General features: G+C 46.7%; 1 protein-coding gene across 15 annotated transcripts in view; it reads right to left on the bottom strand.

Moving 5' to 3' along the window:
* Window positions 1-20,848, bottom strand: part of LOC138760976 (astrotactin-2-like) — a 1,981,947-nt gene that overhangs the window by 1,899,867 nt on the left and 61,232 nt on the right. The window lies entirely within an intron of this gene.

Here is a 20,848-nt window from a genome sequence, read left to right on the forward strand (position 1 = left end):
CCAGATGATATGTTGCCTCCTGGTGCTAGGGACCAAGATGTCTCAGATCGAGTTCATGGCATTCTCAGGAGGATGGGTGAGAAACCAGAAGTCGTGGCCCATGTAGGGACCAATGACATAAATAGGAAGGGTTATGAGGTCCTGCAAAGAGAGTTCAGAGAGTTTGGCACTAAGTTAAAGGACAGGACCTCAAGAATTGTGATCTCAGGACTGATACCCATGCCACATGTTTGTGAAATAGGAGGATAATGCAGCTTAACATATGACATGCAGAAGGAAGCAGGGCTTCAGGTTTCTGGATCATTGGGCTCTCTTCCAGGGAAGGGTGGAACTGTTCTGACAGAACAGTTTGCATTTGAACTGGAGGGGACTAATATCCCTGCAAGAAGGTTTGCTAGTGCTGCTCTAGTGGGTTTAAACTAGATTTGCAGGGGGATGGGAACCAGAGTGACAGAGCAGATAGGGGAGTGGAGGAGGAAAAAGATGAAGTGAAGATTGCATGTAATGTCAAAAGTCAAAGGGTTTTACATGGTAGAAATGTTCTCAGGTGAATCTATTTCAATGCAAGAATTACTGTATGAACTTACAGCATGGATTGTCACGTGGAATTACGGCATTGTGGTCATTAGTGAAACTTGGTTGCAGGAGGGCCAGGACTAGCAGATCAATGTTCTGGGCTTCCATTGTTTCAGGTGTGATAGAATAGGGGTGGGGGTGGGAAACAAAAGGGGGAGGAGTGACATTGCTCATCAGGGAAAATATCACAACTGTGGTCAGACAGTACAGACCAGAGGGATCATCTACTGAGGCTATATGTGTGGAGCTGAGGCATCAAAAAGGTAATGACCATAGCCTACCCAATAGTCAACAAGAAGTGGAGGAACAAATCTGTAGAAAACAGCTTCATGAAACATAAAATTGAGATAACAAGAGATTTTAACATTCTACATCTCGACTGGGATGGCTTGGAGTTTGTCATATCTACTTAGATTTTTCTAAATCAATATAGAAGAACTAATCAGAGAGAGGGAGATCAAAATTGGATCCCTTATTACAGATGAAACGAAATAGGACAGGTGACAGAAGTATGTGTAGGGGAACAGTCTTGGATCCAGTAATCATAATGCCATTAGTTTAAAGTTAATTTTGGAGAAGGATAGGTCTAGGCCTCAGGTGGAGATTCTAAATTAGAGAAAGGCCAATTCTGAAGAAATGAGAAAAGATCTGGAATGCATGAATTGGGATAAATTGTTTTCGTGCAAGGATGCGTGAGGTAAGTGGAGGGAAATGTTTGTGTGTATTTTGATTAATATGGTTCATAGTGTGAAAAATTTTTAAAAATTTAAAAAAAGGATATCAATAAGAGGCAGTGTCTCAAGAAAGCAGCCTCTGTTGTCATGGACCATCACCACCCAGGCCATTCCCTCTTCTCAGTGTTACCATCAGGAAGGAGATACAGGGGCCTGAAGCCTAACATTCATTGGCACAAAAAGCAGTTTCTTCCTGTCTGTCATCAGATTTCTGAATGGACAATGAACGATAGACATGACTTCTCTTTCTCTGCTTTTGCACTAATTATTTTTAACGTAATTTAGGCACATTTTGTTCAGGCGCCTGTTTACATTTTGCTTAAACATTGATGAAGGGCACAAGCCCTAAACGTTGGTTATGTATCTTTATTTCTGCTACATAAAATAAACTGTTTGCCCTGCTGAGTTTCTCCAGCATTGTGTTTTTACTTCATTCATGGTGTCTGCAATGTTTGATCAGGTTAAGTTCCAATTGTCTTTTTGGGATTCTGCTAATGCATGGGTTCTATCATCCAAATACCTTTATTACCCCCTTTATCTCATCCCTTGAATTTCTAAGCCTCTGGTTCTCCACAAAACACAACCTCACCACAATACACAAACAAGTAGATACTGAAGCTTGAAGCAAAACAAACTGCTGGAGGAACTCAGCTGGGTCAAAAAGCATCCATGGAAGTAGAGGACATTTCGATGAAGACACTGCCTCATGGCAGAGCATTTAGGGAAGAAAGATGACATAAAGAGGTGGGTTAAAATGCAAGGCAGTGGCTGGAAGGAGATGAGTAGAATGAGGTAAAATGAGGATGATAGGCAGATGGAGGCAAATGGGGGAGTGAAGGACAGAAGTTCTGAAACAGTGGGTGATGTTGTTGCACTGTCGATTAACTACATTAGACTGAGAGTTGTGATTAATAGGCTTTAATCACCATAAAACATTAGCACAACTCACATGTTGCTCACCTGGTTCCAAGGTAGGCACTGAGGGAGGGGTTTGGGCCTAACAAGCGGATTCTGAGGAGAGGAGTCCATGTGTGGGGGCGGGCCACAGTGCTAATATCTATACAGTGGTTCCACCACAGATATAGAAAGAGATATGGAAAAACTAAATAGGCAGATGGAACCAGGTAAGAGGTGTGTAAACACAGAGAACAGATAGTGATAAGCAGGACTTGAGAGAGGAGAAACAAATATTTATTGCTGAGTTGGAGGGAAATGGAAAAAGGAAATGACATACACTGGAAGGAGACAAAGATTAATCGTTGGGCAGATAATTTTGATAACAAACAAATAGAACCATAGAACATGACAGCTTACAACCAGGCCTTTCGGCCCATCTAGTTAGCACTGACCTATTAGTCTGCCGAGTCCCATTGCTCCCAGACCATAGCCCTCCATGCCCCTCCATCCATGCACCTGTCCAAACTTTTCTTAAATTCCTAAACTGAACCCACATTCACCAATTCAGATGGCAGCTTGTTCCACCATTCCGTGTGAAGAAGTTGCCCATAATAAATCTTTTTTTGTGCTCCATCCAAATCGAGTCCAAATTCTTTATTTCTTATATTATGATAGCCCTAGCTGTAGCAAAAAAATGTGTTATGTCAACCTGGAAATTAGAAGACAACTTAAGAATATAACAATGGTACATCGAAATAAATAAATGTATTCCATTAGAAGAAATAAAATATAATTTAAGAAATAACATCACAATATTCGAACAAATATGGGAACCATACATGAAATACAATAGAGAAATCCTACCATGGACCTCCACCACCTAAAATGACAGAAGGAGAAGACAACAAAATGAACTGACTCAGTATATAAAGGTAAAAGACAAAAAATTCTTGTTTATTTTTATTAAGTGACAACATTGTTTCACGGGTTTAATGTAACTTATAGATTGAACTTTGAATAAAAGGGAAGGGGGAGAGAGAGGGAGGGAAGGGAGGGGGAAAAAGGGGAGAAAATGACACTATATATTCAAGAGAAAAATGTCTGTATGTATTTTGGTCAGTATGGTTTATAGTGTGAAAAATAAAAAAATATTTAAAAAAAGAAGTTGCCGATAATATTCCCCTTAAACTCTTCCCAGATGGAACAATGGAGGAGAGGAGAGGAAGGGTAGGCTTGAGGAGCCTCAGCACAAGTTCCTTATGCTTGCTTGGTCTTCACAACACTAGTAATGCTTGTGGGATGATTATGTTGGAGGCTTTTCCTCTGCAAACCTCCACTTCTGTGCCATTCTGCAAATAGTATTTCACAAGGCTCAAAAAAATATATTGAACAAATTTTGGTTATGGGAGTGCAGTCTTATGAGACCATATAAAACTCTTCACCACCCCGTGTACAAGATATTCTGAAAATCATATTATCCAAATAAATTCTACAGTCAAGGTTCATATTTGGTCTTTAGAGACGCCAAAAGTCAACATATCATGTGAAGGCAGCTCCAAAAGAGTAATGGAATGCAATAATTAAAATGAATTAGCATTTTAATCTATTTTAATCCCAGGACTGAAAACTAAAGTTTATCTCCCAAGGTTCCTCAGTTAGTCACCAAAGGTTAACTCTACAATACCCAGAAATGGCATAAAATGTTTCAGGGGTTAAATCAACTGTTGGAAGAACAAGCAACAGGATGGTCCAGATAACCATTAATCAGATTAAAGATGGAAAAAAAAACACTGTTGGGAATATACAGTATACAATATGCTCAGCCTAAGAAAGACAGGGGAGCAAACCTGCACAGCACACTTCTCAAAAGCACAAAAGGATTAGGACAGTGATAGCGAGAGTTTTAAATGAATTCAATACCAACTGTGATTGGCTGTGCAAAAGATACCGAAAATAGAGATTCTTGAACACCATTAAAGAAAATCCCTTCACATTGTAAATCGCGAACCTGCGGCAGCTCACGGGGTCGCAGGCAAGTTCGTGGCAGATCTGGTTGTGAGAGCTCCGGGTGCGGGATGACATAAAGGTCCCGGGAGTCGCAAGCGTCATCGGATTCTGAGGGATTTAAGCACACGCAAAGTCAGTTGATTCAACTCACTTTTGACTCTGCGTGGTTCTTTTGCTCGCTGCGTGCCTAGTGTGACTACATTGGTGACCCCAATGGTCCAAATGGCATTTGGACCCAACGATGACCGACCCAAGCACGCAGAATGCAGTTTCACTGAAACTGCCGGGGTTCTTGACCTCGCAGCCGCAGGTCTGGTTTGAACAGGCTGAAGCCCAATTCCTGGTCAGGTAAATCATCTCAGATGCCACAAAATACTATGTGGTTGGTTCACTTGACCAGGAAACAGCAGGCCACTGGTTGTGGACAGCTATGAAACTATCAAGGCACTTCTGATCAGTACTTTTGGCCTCTCACATTGTGAGCGTGCACCATAGTTGCTCCACATGAATGGCTTAGGCAATAGCCTTAATGAATGATATGCTGGCACTAGCAGACAGCCATAAGCCATGTTCAAACAAGTGTTTCTCACACAGATGCCAGAAGATATCCATCTCCTCATCACTGATGTTGATTTCAGTGACCCACACAAAGTAGTCACCCCCGCAGATATCCTGTGGCATTCCAAGCAGCATGGCAGGGCCTCCATCAACCAATTTGCAGCATCGCGCCCTAAGGCCCGAGCCTTCCCCACACCACCAACAAAGTCAGTGATGTCCACAGCAGGGAGTGACCTCAGTTTGGACCACTAGTGTTTTTACTGCCAAAAGTGGGATTCAGGTGCCCATCGTTCCCGCTCACCCTGTTTTTTTTCCGGAAACACCAGGACTGGCCGTCACTAATGGCTACGGCGACAGGCCATCATGATAGCCCCCTTTACTTATGGGACTGTCACTCCAGGTGAAAGTTCCTCATAGACCCAGGGGCAAAGGTTAGCATCTTTTCCCCCTTGAGCCATGACACCCGTGCTGGGAAGTCAAGACCTGTGCTCACCGCTGCTAAAAACACCAGAATTCTCACATACGCGTCATGAACCACGCCATTAGAGTTCGATTCCAGCTGTTTCACCTGGTCATTTACACTGGGAACAGTGTCGCAGCCTTTAATGGGTGCAGATTTCCTCTGGGCTCACTGTCTCCGAGGGGACCTCAAAGGACGGCACCTAATGAATGCCAAGACCTTCCAGACCACCTCGCTCGGCGAAGCCAAGTTATCAGCCCTACACCCAGACTCCATGACTTGTCAAGCAATGTATTTGCTAGAGTATTAGTGGAGTTCCCAACCATTATTACAACACAGTTTTCCACAGACACCCCAAGGCAAGGTGTACAGCACCACATTTCCACTAAAGGATCACCGCTACAAGTCCAGTCACGCAGGCTCCCACCTTGCCAAGGAGGAGTTTAGGAAAATGAAGGAGTTGGGGATTGTCCAGCATTCAGACAACCCTTGGTCTTCTCCACGACACATGGTGCCCAATTCGTCTGGTGGATGAAGGCCATGCAGCAACTACAGAAGGCTCAATGACACCGCCACAGCCAAATGCTACTCAGTGTCCCATGTTCAAAACTTTAAGGCCAATTTGCATGGGGTATACAGCTTCTTCAAGATTGATCTGGTCCGTGGGTATCACTAGATACCCATCCACCCCAGTGATGTCTCCAAGGTGGCCCACATCACCCCATTTGGCCTTTTTGAGTTCCTGCAGATGCCTTTTGGACTCATGAATGTGGCACAGACGTTCCAGCAGCTAATGGACTCAGTGGGGCATGGCTCGGATTTTGTCCTAATCTACTTAGATGATATCCTGATCACTAGCTTCTTGCACCAAAAGCATTTGACACACCTGCACCATATCTGCCACAGCCTGAATGAATGTGGCCTGGCCATCAACCGCGCAAAGTGCCAGTTCGGGTTGTCGGCCATTGATTTCCTTGGGCACCGCATTGACTGGCATGGAGCAGTTCCCTGACTGGTGAAAGTCGGGGCCAAACACCAGTTTGCCAGGCCCAGTACAGTCAAGGGTTCACAGGAATTTGTGGGCATATCAACTTTTACCACTGACTCCTACCGTCAGTGGCCCGAATCAAGCAACCCCTGTTTGGCCTGGTGTCTGGCAAGGCTAAGGAAATCACCTGGAACATGGAGTCAGCAGCGGCTTTTGAGGAGGCCAAGGACACCCTTGCAAATGCCACCCTCCTGGAAGACCTGCAGGTGAATATGCCCTCAGCTGTCATGGTTGACGCTTCCAACTCAGCCGCTGGCAGCATGCTGGAACAATTAATTGAAGGTCAGTAGAAACCACTTGCATTCTTCAGCCAGCACCTGCGACCCTTGGAGCTGAAATACAGCACCTTCGACAGGGAGCTGCTAGCCCTCTACCTTGCCATCTGCCACTTTCTGTATTTCTCGAAGTGGCAGGAGTTCACAGACTTCATAGATACAAACCCCTCACCTTCACGTTCACCAAAGTGTCGGCATAACAGCAACACCACCTGTCATATATCTCAGAGTATACCACCATTGTCCAACACATCTCCGGGAAAAATAAACGTCATGGTCGATGCACTCCATCCACTCTGTGCATTTTCCCTGTCCCTAGGGTTGAACTACACAACACACACTGAGGAACAGCAGCTGGATGAAGAAATGCTAGCCTACCACACTACAGTCTTGTGAGCACACCTGCAACAGTGCTCACAAGACTCCAAGGGAAGAGAGCACCACTAGCTCCTATGCCAATCTCGTGCCTCGGCCCGACACTTTCCTCTGTCCCCCAAGGACTTCTCGGACTGTGACTAGATCTTCGTCTGCAGGGGCATGCACTGGATGCCACTCCAGTTCCAGTGGCCATACAAAGTCCCATGCAATGTGGTGGGTCAGAACGGAATCAAGTACATCCTCAATGTGAGCGGCCATGAGGAGACCTTAACCATTGACCACCACAAGCCGGCACACATAAACCTGGAATGCCCATGACTGTGTCACCCCCACACTGACACAGTCGGCCACCCAAACAGACTAGAGGTGTTGGCCGTGAACTCTACACCTCCTAACGCTGGTTCTACGGGGAGGGGGGAGTCATGTGGTGGCACACCCACACAACGGGCGAACTAGCTCACTGAGTCACGGACAAGTCCACGGCAGATCTGACTGTGAGAGCTCTGGGTGTGGGCCAAGCTGGCGGCTGGCATCATAAAAGTCCCGGGAGTCACAAGCATCATCATTTTCGAGGGATTTCAATGCACGTGAGAGTTCTATTAAAGTCAATTGGTTCAACTCACTTTCACTCGCTGCGTGCCTAGTGCACCTACAAACCCAACAAAAAGGGGTTAAAATTCTGGGTTTGGGTCTAGCCTGTTTCTGTGCTGTAAATGGTAACGAATCAACCTGGGCAGATATTACATTAGAAAATTAAGAGTAAATTAAGGGTAAATTAAAGATAAAGAGGAGATGATTTTGTGGCAGTGACATAACTGTGTCAGATTTAGGGTAATTATGAAAAAGACAAAAGGGAAGAGGCTTGTATTGCGCAAGGGCTGGTTTCACAAAAAGGTTGAGATGTTATTCCCTAGAAATTGACTGGAAAGATTTGGAAGTAAATCAGTTTAAGATCAATGGAAGGCACTGAATTAATTTAAGCGTTCTGGGTAAATGTTCCCACAAAGAGGAGTTAAATTGCCAAATCTTTGACAAAGTGCAGCATGGAGGAATTTGCCTGAAATGGGGCTTAATGCAGCCGAACGTTTTGAAGAAGAGAATATACAGGGAGTGAAATGACAAAGCGATAGGCATGAATAAGTATAACAAATGCAAACAAAAGAAGATATTTGACAAATTTATGATGGGCAAGAGGAACAAATAAACCAAGAAAGGAGTAGGGGCCTATTCTGTATTTAAAAAGGTGACTCATGTGCAATGGAGGAGAATGTGGGCAACGTTTTGAAATTAACATTTGGTAACTGAATTAATTTAAAAAAAGTGTTGTTACGGTGAACTGTTGAATGAGATAAAGAGTAAAAATGAATGTACTGAAGGAATTGCCATCTTTTTAAAATAACAAAATCTATCCCTGATTCAATACCATCTGGCTCCAGAGGTAACACCAGAGGATAAGATGACTTTTGCTTAAAAAGGGAGAATGGGATCAGCAAATTACATGCCAGTTAGATGAGCTTCAGTGGTGGGCAAAATATTGGAAATCATTTGAGGAAACAGTAAACCGTCTCTTTCCAATTGAAAGAGTTTTAATTTGGACAGCATGTTGTGTGAAAAGAAGATTGATTTTGGCAGATTTACTTCGTTTTAATTACATATATGGGAAGAGGGGACGAGGGCAATGCAGATGACGCAGTTGACAAATATTTGCCCTGCCACCTCATTTTCCCTTGCAAAGTGAGATAATTTACGTTAAATTTTAATTTCATTTACTGCACAATTAAAGCCGAATCAGGCAATGAAAATTTGTGCCACCTAATTACACCAAAATTAACCAACACTCTTTGGAGGGTGGGAGGAAACCAGCGCACCCAGGTAAACCAACACAGATGTAGGGAGTCGTACAAACTTCTTACAGACATTGCAGAATTTGAATTCAGGCCGCTGGTGCTGTAATCACGTCGCACTAACTGCAAAGCCTATTAAATCCATCACATCTCAAAAAGCATTACTATTCTTCCCACAATCCCATCAACTCCCCCCCTCCCCACCAAACCCCAGTTTCTACCAATCTCACCCTGCATACAAGGGATAATTTATGCCAATTCATTGGGACATGGGAGGCCCTGAATAATCACAGGGAGAATGAGAAAACTCCGAACACCACTGGATATCAGGGTTGAAGCTAGGTCATTGGTGCTGTGAGGCTGCAGTTCTATTCACTGCAGTCTCTCACCTGAAGGACCATGTTCAAAAAAATAGCAAAAGCCCATGGATTTGCAGGAAAATGGCAAAGATCCAAAACGGGTTCAGTAAGATAAAACAAAATGTAACGAGCATTTCCTGCATTTCAATGGGACTTAGTGTTACGAGTCCAGAGGACCCCAAAATCCAGCAGCAATAGATGTGCACCAGGACAAAGGGTTATTGAAACAAAAGTTGCTTTTAATTATCTTGGAACATGAAAACAGACTCAAACTTTAACTTATCTCAATTGGCTTACTTAACCTACTTAACCCCCCCCAAATTCTAAGCACACCTGTGTGCTTAGGAAAGTTCTTTGCTTCACAGTCCAATCTCATTGGTTGCAGGCAATTCTTGTACTGTGCACAAATGTTAGCATTAATAAAGTTCACCAGGTTTTGGTGCTTAACAGGTAAATGGTTACCACTCACGAGGGTCCTTGTTGGTTTCCAGAGAGAGAGTTTTCTCCTTCCAGGACAGCCACTCCAGTGTCTTGCTGATGAAACTTGCCCCCTTTCAGGGTTCTCCAGATGATAACCTCTTTCTTTCAGGTCACAACAGAGTTCATTTCTGTTTATCCTATTCCAAGGGAAAAACCGGACAGCCAGTCCTCTCCTTTGACCAGACTGTTTTCCAAAACTTGCCAGCTTGTCCCTCTAAAACTGAAATCTCTCTTCTCTCTCTCACTCCCTCCCACTATGAGAGCAAAGTGATTCTCCTTTGTTTGCAAAGATCACATGCTCTTCCAGACAGCAAACTGTTTTCCAAACAAACTACTGCTGTATGTTGCTACTTTGTTGCTTTTTGCAAATAGCAGTCTCTTGCAAAAGCTCCTGCAAAAATCTTGTGGTTTAAAATGTTTGTGTGTGACTTGCTCTAATTAACCTCCCAATTTATCTCCCAAAAACCTCCATATACTTTGTCTTACTCAGTCCTTGGTCCCTTGATTTTTGGAATGTTTATCTATTGAGACCTAAATTTTGAGCCATGGCAAAATTGAGCCACATGGTTGACCTTGAGAAGAAAAGCAAAGGCTGCAGGAAGGCACAAATGGTAGAAAAGTAGTAAATGGAATTTAACCCATTTAATTTGAGGAAATTGCATTTGGAGAGGAGGAACAGAGTAAGAGTGGTGTGGAGGAATAGAACTTCAAGTATGTATCAATATAGCCTTTCAAAAATTAGTAAGTGGTCAAAAAAGACGTGCAAACAGTCAGAAACCTCAATTAAATTTAAGGAATATTCAAAGGGCCTGAGGGAAGGGCTGTGGACCTGAGACTATAACATTGGACAGGATTCACTCATTCTTTATCAATTAACACTGAGCCAAAGAGGAGCCATGCATTTCATACACATTACAATGTTTACTTCATTTGCAGCACACGAAATATGGCTTCAAGTGAGAGGAAAGCCTCATTTTCTAATGGACATGGACGCCCATGTCACAAGACTCATGTTTATCCAGAAATCTCACAAACTTGGACATTCTGAAGCAGTTGAGATAACAGTACTCTGGTATGATATGGCACATCACTCTAATGCAAGTTTCTGACTGAAAAAGCAATTTATCAAACTCATTTTGGGTTGAGACTTCAGAAATTCTTTCTTTTTTAACATTTTACTTCAGAATGTCAACTTTGGTGATTTATGAAAGAAATCATTGAAATATTTGTTTCGAAGCATAGAATGCACAATCCTTCACTGTACCTCATCTGAAAACAGTCATTGAAGATGGGTGGGCCGGGGGGGAGGGGGGGTATCTTTGGATTTACTTTTTCTCCTTTCCTGATGACCATCAGGGATAAAGACTCTTTTCAATCATTGTTACATAGGAGAGCTCTGAAGTTTATACTTCTTCTTGCGCAGTTCTTCAGGGCCAAGGAGGAATTGCTTCCACTCCAGAGTTGTGCACTTTGAAAGGCTGGAGGCCAATATGGAACCTTGAAACTGCCTGTTAGAGGAGCCAACTGTGTTTACATTACCATACTGTAACCACAGAAGTCTGTGCCCAAGATGTGCTGGGCAGCAGACCACGAGGGATTGCAGACTCAGGTGGAACAACAGACTGGTGGAGGGCAACAGAAATGGGAGAACACCCTGCCCCCATTGGAAAGGTGAAGCCTGGGAGACAAACCTACAGGGAAGGTAACAAGGGGTTCAGCAGCTGAAGGATTCACACAGGTTGCTGGCTGTTGGTAACTTGCAGTCAAAGAACTCACACAGGCTGCTGCTGGAGACTGGCTCATAGGAAGCAAGTATTGGACCTGGGATACAAAAGGGTTCTAAAGGCAAGAAGAGCTACCAAAGGGTCTCAGGCTTCAATGGCTTCCTGATCACATTGGAAGTTTTGATCTGGTGCTCAGGTTGATAATGGATTGAACAGGAGTTTGTGAGGTTGCTGGAGTGCTGGAGGCAAATCCATGAAAGGACTGTCTTTTGCTTCTCTTTCTCGTACTGTAAGGGACACCAGGCAATGCCAATGGCAACTCTTTGTTTGCCTTATGGTGGGAAGAAAGTGAATTTTGTGTACATTACTTTTTTTGTATTCTTACATGCAGGCATGTGAGTGAGGTCAAAAAAAAAATGAGGGAAAGAGCTAAGCACTTGCTCAAGGCAATACAGCAGGAGTCAAGGGGGTGCAGTGCCCCTTGTGGGGGGTTTTGGGGGTAGCACCCCATTTGAAATTTTTTTTTAAAATTTACACACATAATTACCAGTTTCAATCCTATTTTATTGCATTTCAAAGTAAAAACAGCCATTACAAAATAATGTGAATATGTCACTGTATACTAATAACGTTTTTATTATTTTTGTTGACTTTGAAAATGTTTATCCTTACAGTGATTTGTCAATTTATTCTTTTCTTTCTCCATGTTTTGTTGTTACCTTCATGGTGTGCTTGTTGCTTTATTCCACCTTGTTCCTGGTTACAATGAACATCTTGCTGGTTTCTTCTTGACTTTCAAAAAAAAAATGCTGGCCACCGCCAATCACCGACACCTCCCCACCGAGGTTCCACTCCTGCTAGGAGCCCGGGGTCTGCTGCTGCTATCGGGAGCCCGAGGTCTGCTGCTCTTCTGCTTGAAGGGAGCAGTGAGAAGACCGAAGGGCCCCAGTCAGAGCTTTAGAACGCGAAAATCATTCAAAAACATGGAAAATGAATTTTAAAACCGTGGAAATCGGCAGCCACGTGGAAAATTTGCATACCTGTACATGACAATAAAAAGGAATCTAATGGAAATTAGACTCTTTCAAAGGCAAGGCCAGCATGGAAGCACAGTAAGTAACCTTTCTATCAGCTCTCATTGCCTATGTACAATTCTTACCTCACACTTCCCCTGGTGACCATATGAGATTCCTCCAGTTGCCTCTCACTTCCCCAAAGACATGCTAATTGAAGGATTAACTGGCTCCTGTTAATTACACCTTGTGTAGGTTACCAACAGAGGACCCAAAATGTTAACTGACCATTCTACCCATGGATGTTGATGAATCTGCTGGGTTCCACCAGTAGATCATTGGTTGCTCAGGATTCCATCATCTGCAATTGTATTTCTCTCCCTCGCTCTCCATTATGTATTGCTGAAAAGCGAGAACACCTCCTCAAAACACTACAAAAAAGGGATCATCAACCACCTCCTTGCAAGTGGCTAACCAATTGCATCTGCTTTTTAGTTTGGTTCTGCAAATGTGCTGAGGTTTGTTGAGAGGCTGATAAAATTGCTAAAGACTTCACAGATTAATCCAGCAAGTTCTGAATGAAACTAAACTTTCAAAGTGTCTGCAGCAACCAGCTTCGCCCATGGAAGAAAGCAAAAATTCAGAATGAGAAGTCACAAATACTAGGCCAGGCAGTGAAAAGGATAAACAAACAAGGATATGAGCAGAAATTATTTTAACTCTCCTCAACCCTTCACTGTTATTAAGATTGAAGGTGATCCTCCAACTCACCATTGGCCAGAGGGTCGTGGATCTATGGAACTCGCTGCCGCATACAGCAGTGGAAGCCAGATTACTGAGAGTTCTTCTTCTTTCTTTGGCTTGGCTTCGCGGACGAAGATTTATGGAGGGGTATGTCCACATCTGCTGCAGGCTCGTTGGTGACTGACAAGTCCAATGCGGGACAGGCAGGCACGGTTGCAGCGGTTGCAAGGGAATATTGGTTGGTTGGGGTTAGGTGTTGGGTTTTTCCTCCTTTGTCTTTTGTCAGTGAGTCTTCTTCAAAGGAGGTTGCTGCCCGCCGAACTGTGAGGCTCCAAGATGCACGGTTGGAGGCGATATCAGCCCACTGGCAGTAGTCAATGTGGCAGGCATCAAGAGATTTCTTTAAGCAGTCCTTGTACCTCTTCTTTGGTGCACCTCTGTCTCGGTGGCCAGTGGAGAGCTCGCCATATAACATGATCTTGGGAAGGCGATGGTCCTCCATTCTGGAGATGTGACCCACCCAGTGCAGTATTTAAACAAGAAATAGACACGTACCTCATTATTAAGGGTATCAAGAGATATGAGGAAAAGACCAGAAATTGGAACGAGTGTAGAATAGCTTAGTGTAGTTTTACATAACAGATTCAATGGGCCTAGTGGCCTGGTTCTGTTCCTCTGTCTTGTGATCTTGCGAAAGCACATCAGCATCTCTGCTTCCTCAAGAGCTTGCAGATGTTTGGGATGACAATGGAAACCCTGGAAAATTTCAACAGGTGTGTGCTAGAAAGTGTGCTGATCAATTGCATCACGGTCTGGTATGGGGACACCAACACCCCTGAGCAGAAAGCCCTGCAAAATGTCGTGGAAGCAACCCAGGACATCATAGGCAAAACCTTCTCCACTTCTCGAGAACATCTACAGGGAACACTGCCATTGGAGACAGGCAGCACATGGTTTTTTTTACAGGATTGCAGATTATTTTCTGCACTTTAATCAGCAGGGATTGCTCTTAACTTTCAGCTTTCAGGTGACTATACAGCAATTGATCCAGGCCAGAGCCTAGCAATTCTCTACAATGCAGATTGCAGAATAAGCAGGACACTGGATGACAAAGCCCATTCATTGGTGGAATGCCTCGTGATTCCATGGCCTAATCCACACACGAGAAGCATTCATTTAACACAAAGTGGGGAGTCATTAATCATGCTCTACTACAGCACAGTATCACGTCAGAACAACATGCATGATTCCTTCAGGAGTTCTCAGCATGTGTTTCAAGGTTTATTGCCAAAATGTTAGCATAATTTTTTTCATATTTTATGAAGTTTCATGTTTTCTTTAAATGGTGAGAAAAGTGAAAATAGCCAGATGCAAAGGGGAGCCCTTGTTCAGGATTGTCTGAAAGTAAACGGGTTGAGTCAGTATTGAAGAAGGCAAATGCAATGCTGGCATTCATTCTGAGAGGAATATAAGAGCAGGGTTGTGATCTATAGGCTCTATAGGGCACAAGTGAGACCTCACTTGGAAGACTGTGATCAGTTTTGGGCTCTTCATTTAAGAAAAGATGTGCTGACATTGGAGAGAATTCAAAGAAAGTTCACAAGAAAGATTCCAGGAATGAACGTGTTATCATATGAGGAGTGTTTGATGGCTCTCAGTCCGTATTCGTTGGAATTTAGAAGAATGAGGGGGATCTCAATGAAACTTTTGAATGTTGAAAGGCATGAATGGAGTAGATGTAAAAAGGTTGTTTCACATGGCAGGAGAGTCTAGGACAAGAGGGCAGAACTTCAGGATTAAAGAACATCTGCCTAGAACAGAGAAACGGAGGAATTTCTTCAGCCAGAAGGTGGTAAATGTGTGGAATTTATTACCACAGGCAATTGTGGAGGCCATGTGTATTTAAGGCAGAGATTGATTTGTTCTTGTTTAGCCAGGGCATTAAAGGTTATGAGGAAAACGTCAGGCAGTGCAGCTGAGTGGAAAAAGGATTAGCTCATCATTGTATGGTGGGCCAGATTCGATGGGCTGAATAGCCTATTTCTGTTCTTATATCTTATGATCTTCATAAATTTGCTGAAGATTTCAGGGACCTGCCATTCATGATGGCTCCCGACTTGGTATCTGCCTTGTTTCTGGAAATGGGGAAGACAAGTTGCCCACCAGAAACCACACTACCTCCACTTGTTAATCACCTCTGTTTTCTCCTGGCCAAATTGATCAAACAAAAGCATGCCACACTGTATTAACAGCTTTAGTGTGCCTCTGGCAGAGATTTCCCAGGGAGTGCAGCATAATTCGTGGAATGAAGCTCACTTTCAGTAGGGTATATAGGAGGTGATATTTAATAACTCGATCAGGTCTGGATTGAGAAGGCCCAGCTTCAGAATCAATGCTCCAGGTCTCTGCACACGAGTGCGGTAACTTAACCACTCTGCTTTTGCATCCTTCAGGGTGCACCTGGCTAACAGCAATTAGACAAGTCTTCTGACCTTAACTGGGCAGGTCAGATAAATCAATATCTTACAGCATGTATCCAGATTCTTGACCATTAAATCCTGATATTCTCCACAATGACCATCTGGTCACATTCATTTTTGTAATTTTAAAGATACAGCAAGGTAACAGCCCTAGTGGCCCACAAGCCCATGCCACCTTACAACCATGTGACCATTTTGTGGTGCACTGTTAGCCAGAATCAGACACACACAAAGATAAAGACTGTACAACAGGCTTTAATCCACAAAGACTTCCACAGAGCCAGGCTGGCTGTGGCTACAGCAACTCTAAGTGAGGCCACAGGAGGCTGGCGCAAGCTTATATCCCAGAGGGTGATTTACACCAGACCGGGTAGGGCTTGATCCATTCAGGCTGACTGATTGGCAGCCGGACAGGTATTGTCCTGTCCCCTTACACTCCTGCAGGTACAGAGGTTGCCCCCTGCAGTAGGCCGGTGGTGTACCACCACATTCACCCCCTTCTTTAAAATTGTCCTGGGGGGGTTGGTGGGGGGCAGTAACATGGAAGCGCACCCACTATATACATACAATATCTACAGGTTGAGACGATTCGGCGGCTGCCGGGGTCTCTGTGACCATCGTAGGACTGGCTCCTGGTCATTGGTCAGAGGGGAGGTGGGTGGGGGGGGGGGGGGGGCTGGTGGCAGGGGTGTGTGTGGCTGCTGTGGTGCCACATGGAGGGGTGGTCGTGGGGGCCGGGGTCGACATATGCGGGTTATATTGGATGGGTGGGGGGGCGGGTTCGTCTCCTAAGGCTGAAGCGGGACCCTGGTGGTCAAGGAGGCCCTGCATGCCCCTTAGCTGCCTGGGGATGGGAATGTATGCCCGGAAAGCATCGTCCTGGGTTGGAGTGTGGCGTGATGTGGTGGGTGCCCCTGCTGGTGCCAGGTCCCTGGTTGAGACAGTGTCCTCCCTGCCACTGCTGAACCTAACGTAAGCGTAGTTATGGTTTGCATGAAGGAGGAAAACTTGCTCCACCAGGGCTTCAGCCTTGTGTGTCCATACATTCTTATGCAGAAGCACCGGTCTCGGGGATGTGAGCCATGCTGGGAGTGACTTTCCAGTCACTGACCTCCTGGGGAATGAGAACAGGCATTTGTGAGGGGTCTCATTAGTAGCCGTGCACAGCAGTGACCGAATAGCATGGAAAGCCTCGGGCAGGGCATCCTGCCAGTACTCAGTGGCCCACCCTTTTGACCTGAGAGCTAGGAGGACTGCCTTCCAGACCACCCCATTCTCGCATTCCACTTGCCAGTTACCTCTCGGGTTACAGCTTGTGGTGCGACTGATCGTGATGCCCCTCGCCGTCAGGTACTGGCGCAACTCGTCACTCATGAAACTAGACCCCCGGTCACTGTGGATGAAGGTGGGGTAGCCAAACCTGCTGAAAATCTGCCACAAGGCCCTGATGACGGTGGCCGTGGAGGTGTCCGGTCAAGGGATGGCAAAAGGGAAGCTTGAGTACTCCTCCACTACTGTGAGGAAGTAGACGTTTCGGTTCATGAAAGGCAGGGGCCCTTTGAAGTTCATGCCGAGATGCTTGAAAGGCCAAGTAGCCTTTACAACGTGGGCCTGGGTTTGGGGGGGGGTGGCAGAAGAAGCAGGGTTTACACTCTGCACAGACCCGACAGGGCTCGGTCATGTCCCTGATGTCCCTGATGGTATACGGCAGATTTCGGGACTTAATGAAAGGGTACAACCTGGTGATGGCCGGATGGCAGAGGTTTTCATGCAATGCCTGCAACCTGTCATCATGCATAGATGCACACGTGCGAGAGAGGGCATCATGGGAGTTGTTAAACTTCCTGGGGCAGTACTGGATGTGGTAGCTGAAGATTGCCAACTTGACTCTCCAGTGCAGGATCTTGTCGCTCTTGATCTTGCTCTTGTGGGTAGTGTTAAACATGAATGCCATGGTCCGTTGGTCTGTGAGGAGTGTGAATCTCCTGCCAGCCAGGTAGTGGCGCCAGTGGTGGACCGCTTCCACAATTGCCTGGGACACCTTTTCAATGACGGAGTGCCCTAGCTCGGACCCATGAAGGGTCCTGGAGAAGAAGGTGACAGGGTGCCACCCTTGGTTGAGGGTAGCAGCGAGGCATCACTCTCCAACTGGAAGGGGGCGTCCTCATCCGCAGCCTGCATCATGGCGTCCACAATGTCTTGCGTGATGCGGGTGAAGGCTGCCGCGCCTCAGGTGGGAGGGGAAAAGTTGTGGCTTGAGCCAGTGGGTGGACCTTGTCCAAAAGGCGAAGGACCCATAACGAGTAATAAAAGAACAGGCCCAGGCACCTGCGGAGGGCCTTTAGTGTGGGGGGGAGGGGTAACTCCATTAATGGGTGCACCCTTTCCAGATCTGGGCTGATGACTCCATGGGCCACGATGTACCCAAGGATGGCAAGCAGGTTGCTGAACACACACTTCTCCTTGTTGTAAGTGAGGTTCAGCTCCGCAGCCGTCTGGAGGAATTGTTCCAGGTTAGCTTTGTGGTCCTGCTGGTCACGGCCGCAGATAGTGACGTTATCTAAATACGGGAATGTCGCCTTCAGCTTGTGCCGATCTACCATGCAATCCATCTCCCACTGGAAGACGGAGACCCCGTTCATGACCCCAAAAGGAACCCGGTGGAACTGATACAGGCTCCCGTCCACCTCAAAGGTGGTGTAGGGCTTGACCTTTGGGTGGATAGGGATTTGGTGATACACCGAATTCAGGTCAATCGTGGAGAAAATCCAGTAGTGGGCTATCTCATTGACCATGTCGGTGATCCTCAGCAGGGGGTATGCATCCAGCCGGGTGTACTGATTAATGGTCTGGCTGTAATCCACGACCATCCTCGGCTTACTTCCCCCTTTGACCACCAGGACTTGGGCTCTCCAAGGGCTGTTACTGGGCTCTATAACGGCTTTCGTCAGGAGTCGCCTCACCTCCGCCTTGATGAAGTCCCTGTCTGAAGCGCAATAGTGTCTACTTCTGGCAGCGATCAGCTCCAATCTAGCACAAGATGTGGAAAGAGCGCCGGTGGGGTGATGCGCAGTGTGGAGAGGCCACAGGTTGGCCAGGGCTGGTAGGTTGGCGTGCTGTGCAATGTGAGTGGAGGTTGGGGCCCCCCGAAGGCAAGGGTGACACTCTGCAGGTGGCACTGGGCCCGGAGGAGTGGTGCGCAGAGTTTGGGCATGACCAGGAGCCTCAATTCTGTGTAAGTCTCCCTTCCCACCGTTATATAGACTGAGCAGCACCCGAGGGTACCAACAGTCTTATCCTTAGCAGCAAGGGCGATCAAGCAGGTGGTGGGGTGGACCTTTAACCTTAGGGAGTGGGCCACGCTCAGGTGAATGAAGCTTTCGGAGCTGTTACTGTCCAACAGGCACTTTGTTACCTACCCGTTGACTCGCACGTCCAAGCGCCCAAGATCGTGGGGGATGTCCATGGTCAGAGTGGTGGCAGTAAGGACTGTCTCGGAGTCAGAATTGTCACTATCTGGAGGGATGGGGAGCGTACGTAGGGCGGCCTGGTCATCGCCCGTGTTGACCACATCGACATCGGTTGTGAGGTGCAGCGTGCGGTAACCGAATGCCTCCGGAGGCGTGGGGAGCATCAGTAGGGTGGCCTGGTCATCACCCATGTTGACCACATTGCCGTTGGTTGCTGGGTGTGGCGTGCGGCAGCTGATGGCACCCGGAGGCATGGGGAACATCAGTAGGGCAGCCTGGTCATCGCCCGTGTTGACCACGTCATTCTCAATGTCGTCGGTGGCCCTCCGTGTCAGAGGCTGCATGGCTGGCCTCCTTCCCCAGCCGTGTCCGCTGCGCCAGGGGAAGTGATGCGACAATGACGTTGTTACGTCAGACGGAAGTGACATGCCATGAGACGGAAGTGACATCGTTGTAGTTCTCAGTGAGCGGCGCCGGGGTGGGCGGGGGCTGGTGTAGATGCTCGGGGCACACGCTGTGACAGTCACTGGCGGGACCAGATGTTGCGCGGTCGAAGTCGGGGAAGGGGGAAGTTGTCGCGGGGACAATGGCTCCGCCTGCCACACGCATGTGGGGGTGTCCGCAGGGGAGGAGGGGAGGTAATAGAGGGCCGCTGAGCAGCCAGCAGGTTAAGAGAGGCGCACTTTTGCAAAGTGGCCTTTCTTACCGCATCAGGAACAATACTGGTTCTTAGCTGGGCAGTTTTGGCACGATCGTCGATCTGACTCACACCAGGACCCACAGTACTTACAGGGGCGCCGGGCGCCTGCCGCAGTGACATTCTTCTCCCCACCTCGGCCTGGGGCTGCAGCTGCAGTGTGAGAGGGCCATGAGGGAGCCTGGGGGAAACTGGAATCGAAGGCTTCGACTTGCAGGGCTGCTGCTTCCATGGTTTGGACCACTTCCACAGTCCTGGTTAGGGCATAAATGTTGTCTTTCAGGAGCTTTTTCCGGATGGCCCTCTAGTGTAGCCCTTGGACGAATGTGTCCCGGATCAGCCTCTTGGCCTCCTCTACACCTACCCCGGGTTCAGCCAGACACGGTCGGGCCAACTTTCGCAAGTGTCCCAGGTAAGACTCAGCCATCTCTCCGGGTTGCTGGGCTCGGATGTTGAGGAGATACCTTGCACAGACCACATTCATGGGGGGCTTGTACAAGTTCTCGAGAGTGTCCATTGCACTCTAGTATGTGGAGCAGCCTTTGGTTACCTGGAATGTGCGGGGATCCAGCTTTGACTGGAGTAGGACCAACCTCTTCCGATCGGAGTCCAGGATGTCACCCTCATGTGCCTCAATGATTGCCTCGAGCCCGTGCTGCCAGATCTCGAAGCATGTCTGGGCTTCCGGGTGACGTGGGTCCACCTCGAGGCTCCCTGCGCACAGGAGTTTTTCCATAGCCGCCGTGGAAAATTTTTGTGGATTGAATTGTGGTGCACTGTTAGCCAGAATCAGACACACACAAAGATAAAGACTGTCCAACAGGTTTTAATCCACAAAGACTTCCACATAACCAGGTTGGCTGTGGCTGCAGCAACTCTGAGTGAGGCCTCGGGAGGCCGGCGCAGGTGATTGACACCCGACCGGGTGGGGCTTGATCCATTCAAGCCGACTGATTGGCAGCCGGCCAGGTGTTGCCCTGTCCCCTTACACTCCTGCAGGTAGAGAGGTTTCCCCCTGTAGTAGGCCTGTGGTGTACAAGCAGACATTTACCCTGTACCTCTTTGTAGGGTGGGTGGAAACCAAAGCAAGTACAGTCTTTGCAG

The sequence above is a fragment of the Narcine bancroftii genome, chromosome 1 (assembly GCF_036971445.1).
Source record: "Narcine bancroftii isolate sNarBan1 chromosome 1, sNarBan1.hap1, whole genome shotgun sequence".
Classification (NCBI taxonomy): Eukaryota; Metazoa; Chordata; class Chondrichthyes; order Torpediniformes; family Narcinidae; genus Narcine; species Narcine bancroftii.